This window comes from Ovis aries, chromosome 25 (genome assembly GCF_016772045.2).
Source record: "Ovis aries strain OAR_USU_Benz2616 breed Rambouillet chromosome 25, ARS-UI_Ramb_v3.0, whole genome shotgun sequence".
In the NCBI taxonomy this organism is placed as follows: Eukaryota; Metazoa; Chordata; class Mammalia; order Artiodactyla; family Bovidae; genus Ovis; species Ovis aries.
This window is the reverse complement of record NC_056078.1, coordinates 27,345,013-27,354,825: the sequence shown is the minus strand read 5'-3', so window position 1 is coordinate 27,354,825 and position 9,813 is coordinate 27,345,013. Positions and strand designations below refer to the sequence as shown.

Below are 9,813 nucleotides of genomic sequence, written 5' to 3'. Positions count from 1 at the left end.
GGCCGTGGAGGCTTCCTGAGGGGCTGCAGACTTCCTCAGATCATGCTGGTGGGTGGAAGGATGCAGTGATCTTAGCCCCGGGGCTCCCTCTTCCTTTCCACTGGGAGTCTCCACCCTGCAGGGAGTGAGAGGGCCAGGGCGCCAGGCTAGGGGGGAAAGAGGTAAGGGGGGCTGGGCCGCAGCAGCTCTCCCAGAGAGGCTGGTAGGCCCAGAGGAGACAATTGCTGAGGCACCACAGAGGCCCCTGAGGAGCCATCATGTGGGTACCCAGAGGGGAAATACATGCTTGTCAAGGGCTACTGGGCCCATGTTTCCTAAGAACCCTCTCTTGGGTGCCCCAGTTTGGAGACAGGCTCTGTCAAGGATGATACTGGACTTAAAAGCTAGGGGGTCCTCTTGAGGGGCCCAGTCCTCTCAAGCTCAACCCAGAGACAGTCCATCAGTCCTAAGTCTGCTAAACCTAGCTACCTGTGGCTACCTGTCACATTTCCCTGTGGCCCAGGCATTCAGACCAAACCAGTCAGGCAGCCAACAGGGCAAGATCTGAGGGAGAGACCAGCAAAGACACCAAGCCAGGCCTCAGAAACGCCAGCTCGTGTCCACGAGAGCCCCTGCCAGGCGCTGTGCTGGGCCTGCTGAGATAAGCTACGGAAGGCACTGCTTGCTGAGGTCAAGCCAGCGCAAGAATGTGACATCCAGCATAACAAGTAAGACAGAATGAACTCACTGTTCAGAAACTAACAACTCTCAGTACTTCCTGGGAACGGACATGCCAGGTGCTGTGCTAAGTTCTTTATTCTATTGCCCCTATCATCACATTAACCCTGTGCGGTCGGCTTTATTATAACCCTGTTTTGTTTTTTTCACAGATGAGAAAATAGCTCAGGGAGGTTAAGGAACTTGGTCCAGGTCCCACAGCTAGTAAACCATATGCCTGGGACTCAGACCCATGCTTCTAACTCTGGCCTTCTGCTACCCAAGTGTTCTTAACCTTGAGAGTCATGGACCCCCTTGAGACTCTAATGACAGCTCTGAACCTTCTAATCAGAAAAGTGCCTGCAATATAAACACCCGACCCACTCACAGGCGTGAGGCCCCCTTCCTGAGCAGGCGGCCTGTGCTCAGAAGGGCCCCAGGCCTGTTGTTGCCATCATGAAATTTTTAATACTTTCTGAACAATGGGTTCCACATTTCATTTTGCCCTGGGCCCTGCAGATTATGTCCTGCATAAGCCTGCACTTCTTATGCACAAGCCACACACACCACAGTTTGCAAACGACTTCAGATGTGTAGGAATCCCATGAGACCATTCAGAGACTCAAGAAAGACACTTTTTGCTTTCCCCTGCTTCCTGGAAGGCCGTGTATGTGTACACACCGCATGTGTGTGTTTGCAGGTGTGTGTGTGTGTGTGAGTGAGTGTGCTGTGCGTGTATGGGGCACACTGTCAGGTAGAACTGTGTTCCCCAGGGAAGGGAGCAGAGGAAGAGGCGGTGGGCTTGACATCGCCCTCCACACAGTTTTTGGAGCAACTGCTTCACCTCTGAGAGAGGAAACCCAGTCCTGATGATAAACAGCCCTGGTACTAAACCCGTGTCCTTAAAAACCTGCACCTCCTGAGACAGGACAAGGAGGCTTTGTCCAGGTGGCGGCCTCAGGGCAAACGCAGAAAGGTGGCCAGAGGCGGATGCTCAGGCCTAGGACTCTGTACGCACCCCTGAGAGCAGAGACTCCTTGGTGAGGGGTGGGCACTGGGGTGGCACATGTGTCCCTGAGGACACAGAGGGCAGAGAGAGCCTTTCCAGCCAGGAGCGGGCTGCAGGGGACCTTTATGCAGTTTTCACTCTGATCTGTCACCTTGGGCAAGTGATTTAATCACTGTGACTCAGTTTCCCCACCTGTTTAATGGTTGTTGTTGTTCAGTCGCTCAGTTGTATCTGACTTTCTGCGACCCCATGGACTGCAGCACGCCAGGCTTCCCTGTCCTTCACTATCTCCAGAGTTTGCTCAAACTCATGTCCATTGAATCAGTAGTGCAATCCAGCCATCTCATCCTTTTTCACCCTCTTCCCCTCCTGCCCTCAATCTTTCCCAGCATCAGGGTCCTTTCCAATAAGTCGGTTCTTCATATCAGATGGCTGAAGTATTGGAGCTTCAGCTTCAGCATTAGTCCTTCCAATGAACATTCAGGACTGATTTCCTTTAGGGTGGACTGGTTTGATCTTCTTGCTGTTCAAGGGACTCTCAAGAGTCTTCTCTAGCACCACAGTTCAAAACGCATCAGTTCTTCAGCACTCAGCCTTCGTAATGTCCAACTCTCACATCCTTACTGTTTAACAGGGATAACAGTAATACCACCCCTGAGGTTATTGTGAGTGTTGAATTTAGTCGAATGTCTTTCCAACATAGCACAATAAATGATAGCTATTGTTGCATTCCTGGAGAAGGAAATGGCAACCCACTCCAGTATTCTTGCCTGAAAAATTCCATGGACAGAAGAGCCCGGCGGGCTACAATCCATGGGGTTGCAAAGAGTCAGGCATGACTGAGTAACTGAGCATATTGTTGTATTGTTATTAAAAACTGGATAGGAGGACAGGGCTTCAAGCATAACAGCTGTGCTTTTAGTTTGGGGCTTTATTCTCCTTGTTTTTAATCATCCCCATGTGAGATACCACTGTGGGGGGCAGGATTCTGTGGCTAACAACGAGGGAACCAGTGCTGGGATGGGAAGTGCCCTGAAGGGAGGTGAGCATCTCGGGGGAGGCTCATCCCTCAGGACAGGGGTCCCAAGGTCCCAGGAGGCCAGTCCCTGGACTGGCCCAGACTCTGGGCAGTTGGGTTTGAACAGGAGAATTTCTTTTCAATAACAACAGCAAAGGATGTTTCTTTGTCTTCAAGGGTGACAGATTCCTGGGTTCCCATCCTTACCCCCTGACCCCCGCAGCCTCCCTATGAGCCAGGTCACAGGGAGGAGCTCCTGGTGCACATAGTAACCGCCTCCTGCCTCAGAGCAGAGCAGGGTGTTCAGGGGCTGAAGGAGGCTAGCAGCAGGGGCTGGAATGATGTCCTGCACTGGGGCTCCCAGCAGATCAGAGCTCCGCCTGCGCTGGGGGTCTGTTCCGGGGTTCTATAGGACCGACTGAGTGGGTGGCCTTTAGTTATCACTGTCCACCCTCCACATCTCCCAGAGTAGATGTGATTTTGAAGTTCATCCCTGCCGTGTGTGTATGCTAAGTCATTTCGCTTGTGTGCAACTCTTTGTGACCCTGTGGACTATAGCCCGCCAGGCTCCTCTGCCCATGGGATTCTCCATACAAGAATACTGGAGTGGGCTGCCATGCTCTCCTGCAAGGGGATCTTCCCGACCCAGGGATCGACTCCATGTCTCTCATGCCTCCTGCATTGGCAGGCGGGTTCTTTACTGCTAGTGTCACCTGGAAGCCATAAGTGCAGGTAACATTCTTTTTATTTAAGATTTTTTTTTAACTTGACTGCGCCAGTCTTAGATCCCATGGCTCGTGGGATCTTTGATCCTCATCGTAACGTGCAGGGTTGCAGCTGAGGCATGCGAACTCTTAGTTGCAGCATGTGGGATCCGCAAAGCAGACCCAGGCCCCCTACATCAGGAACACAAGAGTCTTAGCGGCTGGACCACCAGGGAAGTCCCTGAGCTAACATTTTTGAGGCTTTCTACCTGCTGAGTTCTCTCCTAAGCTCTCTGTCTGCATTATCTCATTATACTTCACAGCATTCATGTAACTCCAAGAGTTATCACAGATGAGGAAAATGAGACTAGAAAGGGACAATAACCAGGTAACAAACTGCAGTTCCACTCAGGGGATGTCAGAACTACATCCTCAACCATGGGCCTCTCAGACCCTGGGCCCCAAGCCCACAGCTTCACGCTGACTTCTCTCCACGGGACAGAGGCCCAAGGAGGCCGGCAGGGTCTGAAGGCCGAGAGGGAGCGGTCCTGTGTGCCCTCTTCCTCCTCTGGCCAAGATGACTGATGACTCACTCTAAATAACCCTCACACCTTGGTGGCAGTGGAAACTTTGAACATTACTTTCAGATAAAAAAAAATCAGGTTGGATAAAGTACTTGACCCATCGTAGGTGTTGCATAACTGTCTGCTGTTATCATTAGCTTTGGAATGGGGTCACTGGCCTCCCCAACCCACTTTGAGGATGCTCTATAATCCTCCATCGGAAGGGTGAGGACTCAGCCTGAGGGTGAGTAAGTTGCTCGGGCCACTCACACGCCTCATTACTGGCACCTTGACCCTCATAGACACATCATCCCCCTACTAGAGCGCTGAGTAATAGGGGCGGGGGGCAGGTTGTGAGTGGACGCCCCCAGGGAGGGAGAGGTAGGCCAGAAACCAGAGAGACATAGCGAGGAACTCAGGAGGCCAGGTATGGCTTGACCATTCCCCAGGTATGTGGCCTGAGGTGGGACGCTGACCTGCTTTCATGGGAGACATGGCAGAGAATGAGAGAAGTGACGCCTTGACCACACCCCAGCCAGGCTACTTTGAGTCCTCTTGTGGAGCAGGCCTTCACCTTGAACTAGAAGGAGCTGAACAGGACTTCCCTGGTGGCACAGTGAATAAGAACCTGCCTGTCAATGCAGGAGACACAGGCTCCATCCCTGGTCCAGGGAAGATGCCACATGCTGCGGGGCAACTAAGGCCTCCCCTTACTACTGAATAGTGCCTCAACTACTGAGCCCATGCTCGGCAACAGGAGAAGCCAGCACAGTGAGCAGCGCACCGCAGTGACGAGCAGCCCCTTCTCACTGCAACTAGAGAAAGCCTGTGCAAAGCAAGGAAGACCCCGCATGGCCAGAAATACATTTTAAAAAATTTTTAAAGAGACCTGAACAGACACTAACAGTTTCTAACAGCTCAGGGCCACATTCCTAGGATGGATGCTGGTCCCTTTGAAAGTGCCCGCTTGGGAGAACTCATGGCTCCTGATAGAACTGACTGTCCCAGCTGTTGCCTGAAGAGATGGCCCACCTCCCAGCCTCCATGGGAGGGGAGGAGCACAACGTCTAGAAGGCCAGTTAGCCAACACTCAGGGCTTTCATTTGGACCAACACCTTGGTCTTCACTACCCTGACTGTCCTGAGCCGCTGCTTACCCACCTCCCTCTTCCCTCATTCTCCCTTTAAAATGCCCAGGCACCTCTACACAAGTCCAAGTTGAGTTTCGCACCCACCTGACTCTTCTCCCTACTGCAGTGGTTATTACTGATTAAAATCTGTCCAGACCGCCAGGCTCTTTCGTCTTCCTCAGAGGCATCTCAGGCCCGCTGTGAGAGTTTAGATGAGATGCTCAGCCCGTTGCTGGGTATGGCCGTGCTCATCGGGCATCTCCACCAGGTGCGTTATACTTTTGTAGGTGGAAGGTGTTAGAAAATGACATGCAAGAACATTGACACCAAGACTTTAAAACGTTTGGATTGTTTTCTTCCTCTCTGGGCCAAGCAGAGAGGAATCCTGCACCAATCCAACAGTAGACTTACTGGGGGTGGTGTTGGGCAAAGATGAAAACTTAGGAAGAAAAGATGGGATCTGTGTCCAGTGGGGCTGGGAGAAATAAAGGGTAGGAACCTGGGATAGAGGGCAAAAAGGTATGTGAATCAATATACAAGCACACACACCCTTTCCCATGTCCAGTTTGTTTATGTCAGACCCTAGGAGGCGCAGCAGGTCAGCTGTCACACCTCCCAGATCTATGCTGGGGCCAGACCACCATCCCAGTTGGTAAAGATGGGAAAGACAGGGGCATCTTCCTTCTAGATCAGGCCTATGGGTGGGACCTGAGAGATGAGAGCCCAACAACTGTCTGTTCTAAGGAGAACACTGCATCCTATTTGGGTGGAGATGGTAGAGAGGAAGAGGGGTTTTAATTTATAGGAAGTTTTCAACATCCTAGATGAAGATTTTATTTATAAGAATCCTCGTTTAAATAGATATCATGTTTTTTAAGGACAAGTGTAAGAGAGGTTTTATGAAGTATGATCCTTGCTTTTGGAGACTGACAAGAATAACATGATTAATTCTCATCATCAACATGGCTCCAAATGCTTTATAGACCTCTCATTTCAGAAGAAGTAATTATCACCTTGGATGGAGAGTTAAAATTAGACAGACTAAGGTACAAGTTATTCATCTTATTGGCTCTATGTGACCTTCAACAAGAATTATAGGCTGAGTTATGTCCTCCAAAATTCATATGTTGAACTCCTAACTCTCAGAACCTCGGAATGTGACCTTTTTTAGAAATAGGATTGTTAAAGATGGAATGAGTTAAAATGAGATCATATTGGAGAAGGGAGGGCCCCTAATCCAATATGACTGATGTCCTTATAAAAAGGGAGAACTTGGAGGTAGACACGCATAAGGAGAACAGCATGTGAAGATGAAGGCAGAGACTGGGGTGAAGGCTCTACCAGCCAAGAAACACCAAGGATGCCAGCAAACTACCAGGAGCTAGGAGATAGGCCCGGGACAAATTCTCCTTCACTCCTCACAGAAGGGACCAACCCTGTTGACACCTGATCTCAGACTTCTAGCCTCCAGAGCTCTGAGACAATCAATTTCTGTTGTCTAAGCCACCCAGTCTGTGGTACCCTGCTATGGCAGCCCTAGCATGGCACCTCTCCACTCAGTCTCAGTTTTCTTGTCTGTAAAATGGGGATAATAATAGTACCTACTGGGAGAGGCAGTACAGAGGTAGGGGGAAATAAAAGTGTCATTAGGGGATTATATGAAATCGTGTGCATGAAATTTTATAAAGCATTATAGAATTTAAAGAATCTTTTTATTTCATTCAATTTTTTTAAAATGGTAAAAAAAAAAAATACAGTACTTACTGTAGCAGAGATAGGGATAGTCACCAAACGTTCTGTTTGTTCCCCCATATTTCCCACCCTCCTGAAATTGGGTAGGTGTCATGTGATTAGCTCTGGCCAATGGCCTGTGGGCTGAATGACATGAGTCACTTCTGGGAGAAAGGGTAAAAGAGATGGCATCCAACCCTCCAGGTTATTTCTCTGCCTCAGCACCAAGGCCTCCTGTTCAGTTGGTTGAGCGACAAGATTAAAGCTACCTGGCTTGCTGAGTCACTGTATGAAGGCAAGATGCCCCAGAGAGGTTCATGGACCCACAGCAGGCTGCATGTAGATAAGAAGTAAATTCTTGTTGTGTTAGGCCCTGAGACTTTGGGAACTGTTTGTCACCATGGCACACTCTATCCTATGCAGATTAAAACACCACCTCTAGGACTGTTGTGAGGATTAAATGGGTCAGTATATATAAAGCAAATGGCATATAGTACTGCTGCTGCTACTGCTAAGTCGCTTCAGTCGTGTCCGACTCTATGCGACCCCACAGACAGCAGCCCAACAGGCTCCTCTGTCCCTGGGATTCTCCAGGCAAGAACACTGGAGTGGGTTGCCATTTCCTTCTCCAATGTATGAAAGTGAAAAGTGAAACTGAAGTTGCTCAGTCGTGTCCAATTCTTAGCGACTCCATGGACTGCAGCCCACCAGGCTCCTCCATCCATGGGATTCTCCAGGCAAGAGTACTGGAGTGGGTTGCCATTGCCTTCTCCGGGCATATAGTAAGATGTTAGTTATAACAGTAAAGGTTAGCTACAGCTGTGTGACTGTAGGTAGGATATGTGACCTCTCTGAGCCTGTTTCCCCTTGAAAATATTAGAAGCAATGACAGCATCTACTATGGAATTGTTGTAGGGATTAAATAAGGTTCTACCTATAAGTGCCTGGCCTAGGGGTGGTAAAGTGTGTTCATTCTTCTCTCATTATGGCGGCCTGGTCAATGTGCTTGCCTGCCTGTCTCTCTGAGGCTCCTCTGAGCAGGACTTGGCCGGCAGCCACTGACCTTTCCCTCCCTGATGAAAATGCACTGGGCCCCATTCTGCGGTGAAGTCATTACCGAAGCATCTGCTCTTTGTTTTGTAAATCTTCCCACAGTGGGGCTGGAGGCCCACCCTGACACTGCTGCCAGGTCTTGGAGGCGGCTTTATGCCCATGCAGACTGAGGATCAGCTGTGTGCTAGGCAGACTGCACTTCCCAGGGCTGGCCAAAGTCTTGTGTTCAGTGGAACTCGGCTTTTCCATGGATCAAGATGAGTCAGCTTTCCTTGGGCTGCGTCATAAGGAAGGCGTGCCACAGGGGCTTTCTGTGCCATGTGCAAGGAAAGGGAACATTTCTCTTGAACCAAGGGAAGAGAGAGGACGTTAAGACACCAGTGGACTTGCAAACTGAGAGCTGAGAGCTGTGACCAAGTGCTGAGGCCCCAAAGACCAGCCAGAACCAGGGGCAGAGCAGGGATGTGCAGAAATGACCTCTGTGAAGTTACAGACCTGCTAAATCAGAGGGAGATGTCAAGATTTTCCTTTAATGTAAAAAAGGAATAGATATTAGACAAGGCCATAGTTGAGAACAGCTGGATTCCAGTAAGTACCTCACTGTTAACAGCTGTTTGTGCTGAATGTGCTCTTGTAGTTGATCTCACTTCAGTTGGCCCTTGTGGTGTTAGCGGTGTTTCTCCCAGGATCTCCTGGGCCCTGGTGCCAAATCCAGCCTCTGTACCTTGACAACAAATAAAATCTCAGAGACAGAGTTTTGGGTGAAGTAGAGAATAGCTTTATCGCTTTGCCAGGCAAAGGAGGCCTCAGAGGTCTAATGTTCTCAGAACTGCGTGTCCCAACAGGAAGGTGGGTAATGAGGAGTTTTATAGTAAGGGTTCAAGGAGGAGGGCGTGATCAGCTCTTGGACGTTCTTCTGATTGGTTGGTGGTTAGGTCAGTGGGCATCAGCATCATCAACTTTCTGGTTTCAGCCTTCTGGGGTCTCAGAGCTTGTGAGCAGCATACAGCAAACTTTTTCCCCCTGGTGGGGATTTCAGCATCTGCAATACGGCTCAGAAGTATTGTTATGTATATTCCCTGAGGGGAACCAGAACCCTGCCCCACGCTGCCCTATTGTTCCTTGACTGTTCCACCCTATCTCCAAATCCGTTCCCTTCCCTAATTAGTTTGAATCTGCGGCTAGGAACTCAGGGAAGGTCATGGAGGCTGAATGAAGCCTATTTCCCATAATCAAGAAATGGGGGACACAGAAAGGCTTTTGTGCCTAGGAGCCCCATGGGGTCCTGTTTGGCTTCAGCCCCTTTAAATAGCAGTTGTCCAGATCCCACTCCAGATCACTTGAGTCAGTCTCTGAGGACAGCAGGAGGCAGTGGCTCTCAAAGTGTGGACCAGGGACCTGCAACACCAGGGCACTGGTTAGAATGCAAGTTCCCCAGCCCCATCCCAGACCAACTGAATCAGAAACTCTGAATGCACATCTGCATTTTCCCAAGTCCTCCAGGAGAGTCCTATGCACAGGAAAAGTTTAAGAAACAGTAGATTGTTGTATATAATCTTACTTATTTTCCTATTTATTTCTGGCTGTGCTGGGTCTCTGTTGCCGCATGTGGGCTTTCTCTAGTTGCGGTGCACGGGCTTCTCATTGCAGCGGCTTCTCTTATTGCAGAGCATGGTCTCTAGGGCACAGGCTTGTCAGGCAGGCCGGACGGCTCAGTGAGGTGCATAGCACCAGGGACCTGAGTCATGTTTCCTGTTAGCTGGGAAGAAAAAACAGCATTCCTTGACCAAATTAGGAAGACTTCCCCTACACACCAACCAGAAAGAGACAGGACATGCGCTCATCCTGTCTAGCCAATCATGTAACGCCAGCTACTCCTGTAACTGAGACAAAGAACTGACTGTATATAA

General features: G+C 49.8%; 1 long non-coding RNA gene across 1 annotated transcript; it reads right to left on the bottom strand.

The window, feature by feature from the left end:
* Positions 1-8,658: 8,658 nt before the first annotated feature.
* LOC132658645 (uncharacterized) lies at positions 8,659-9,769 on the bottom strand. The gene is made up of 2 exons (XR_009598534.1): positions 9,465-9,769; positions 8,659-9,301 (listed from the first exon to the last, which is right to left on the bottom strand). It is a non-coding gene; the product is annotated as an uncharacterized LOC132658645 (long non-coding RNA).
* Positions 9,770-9,813: the final 44 nt, after the last annotated feature.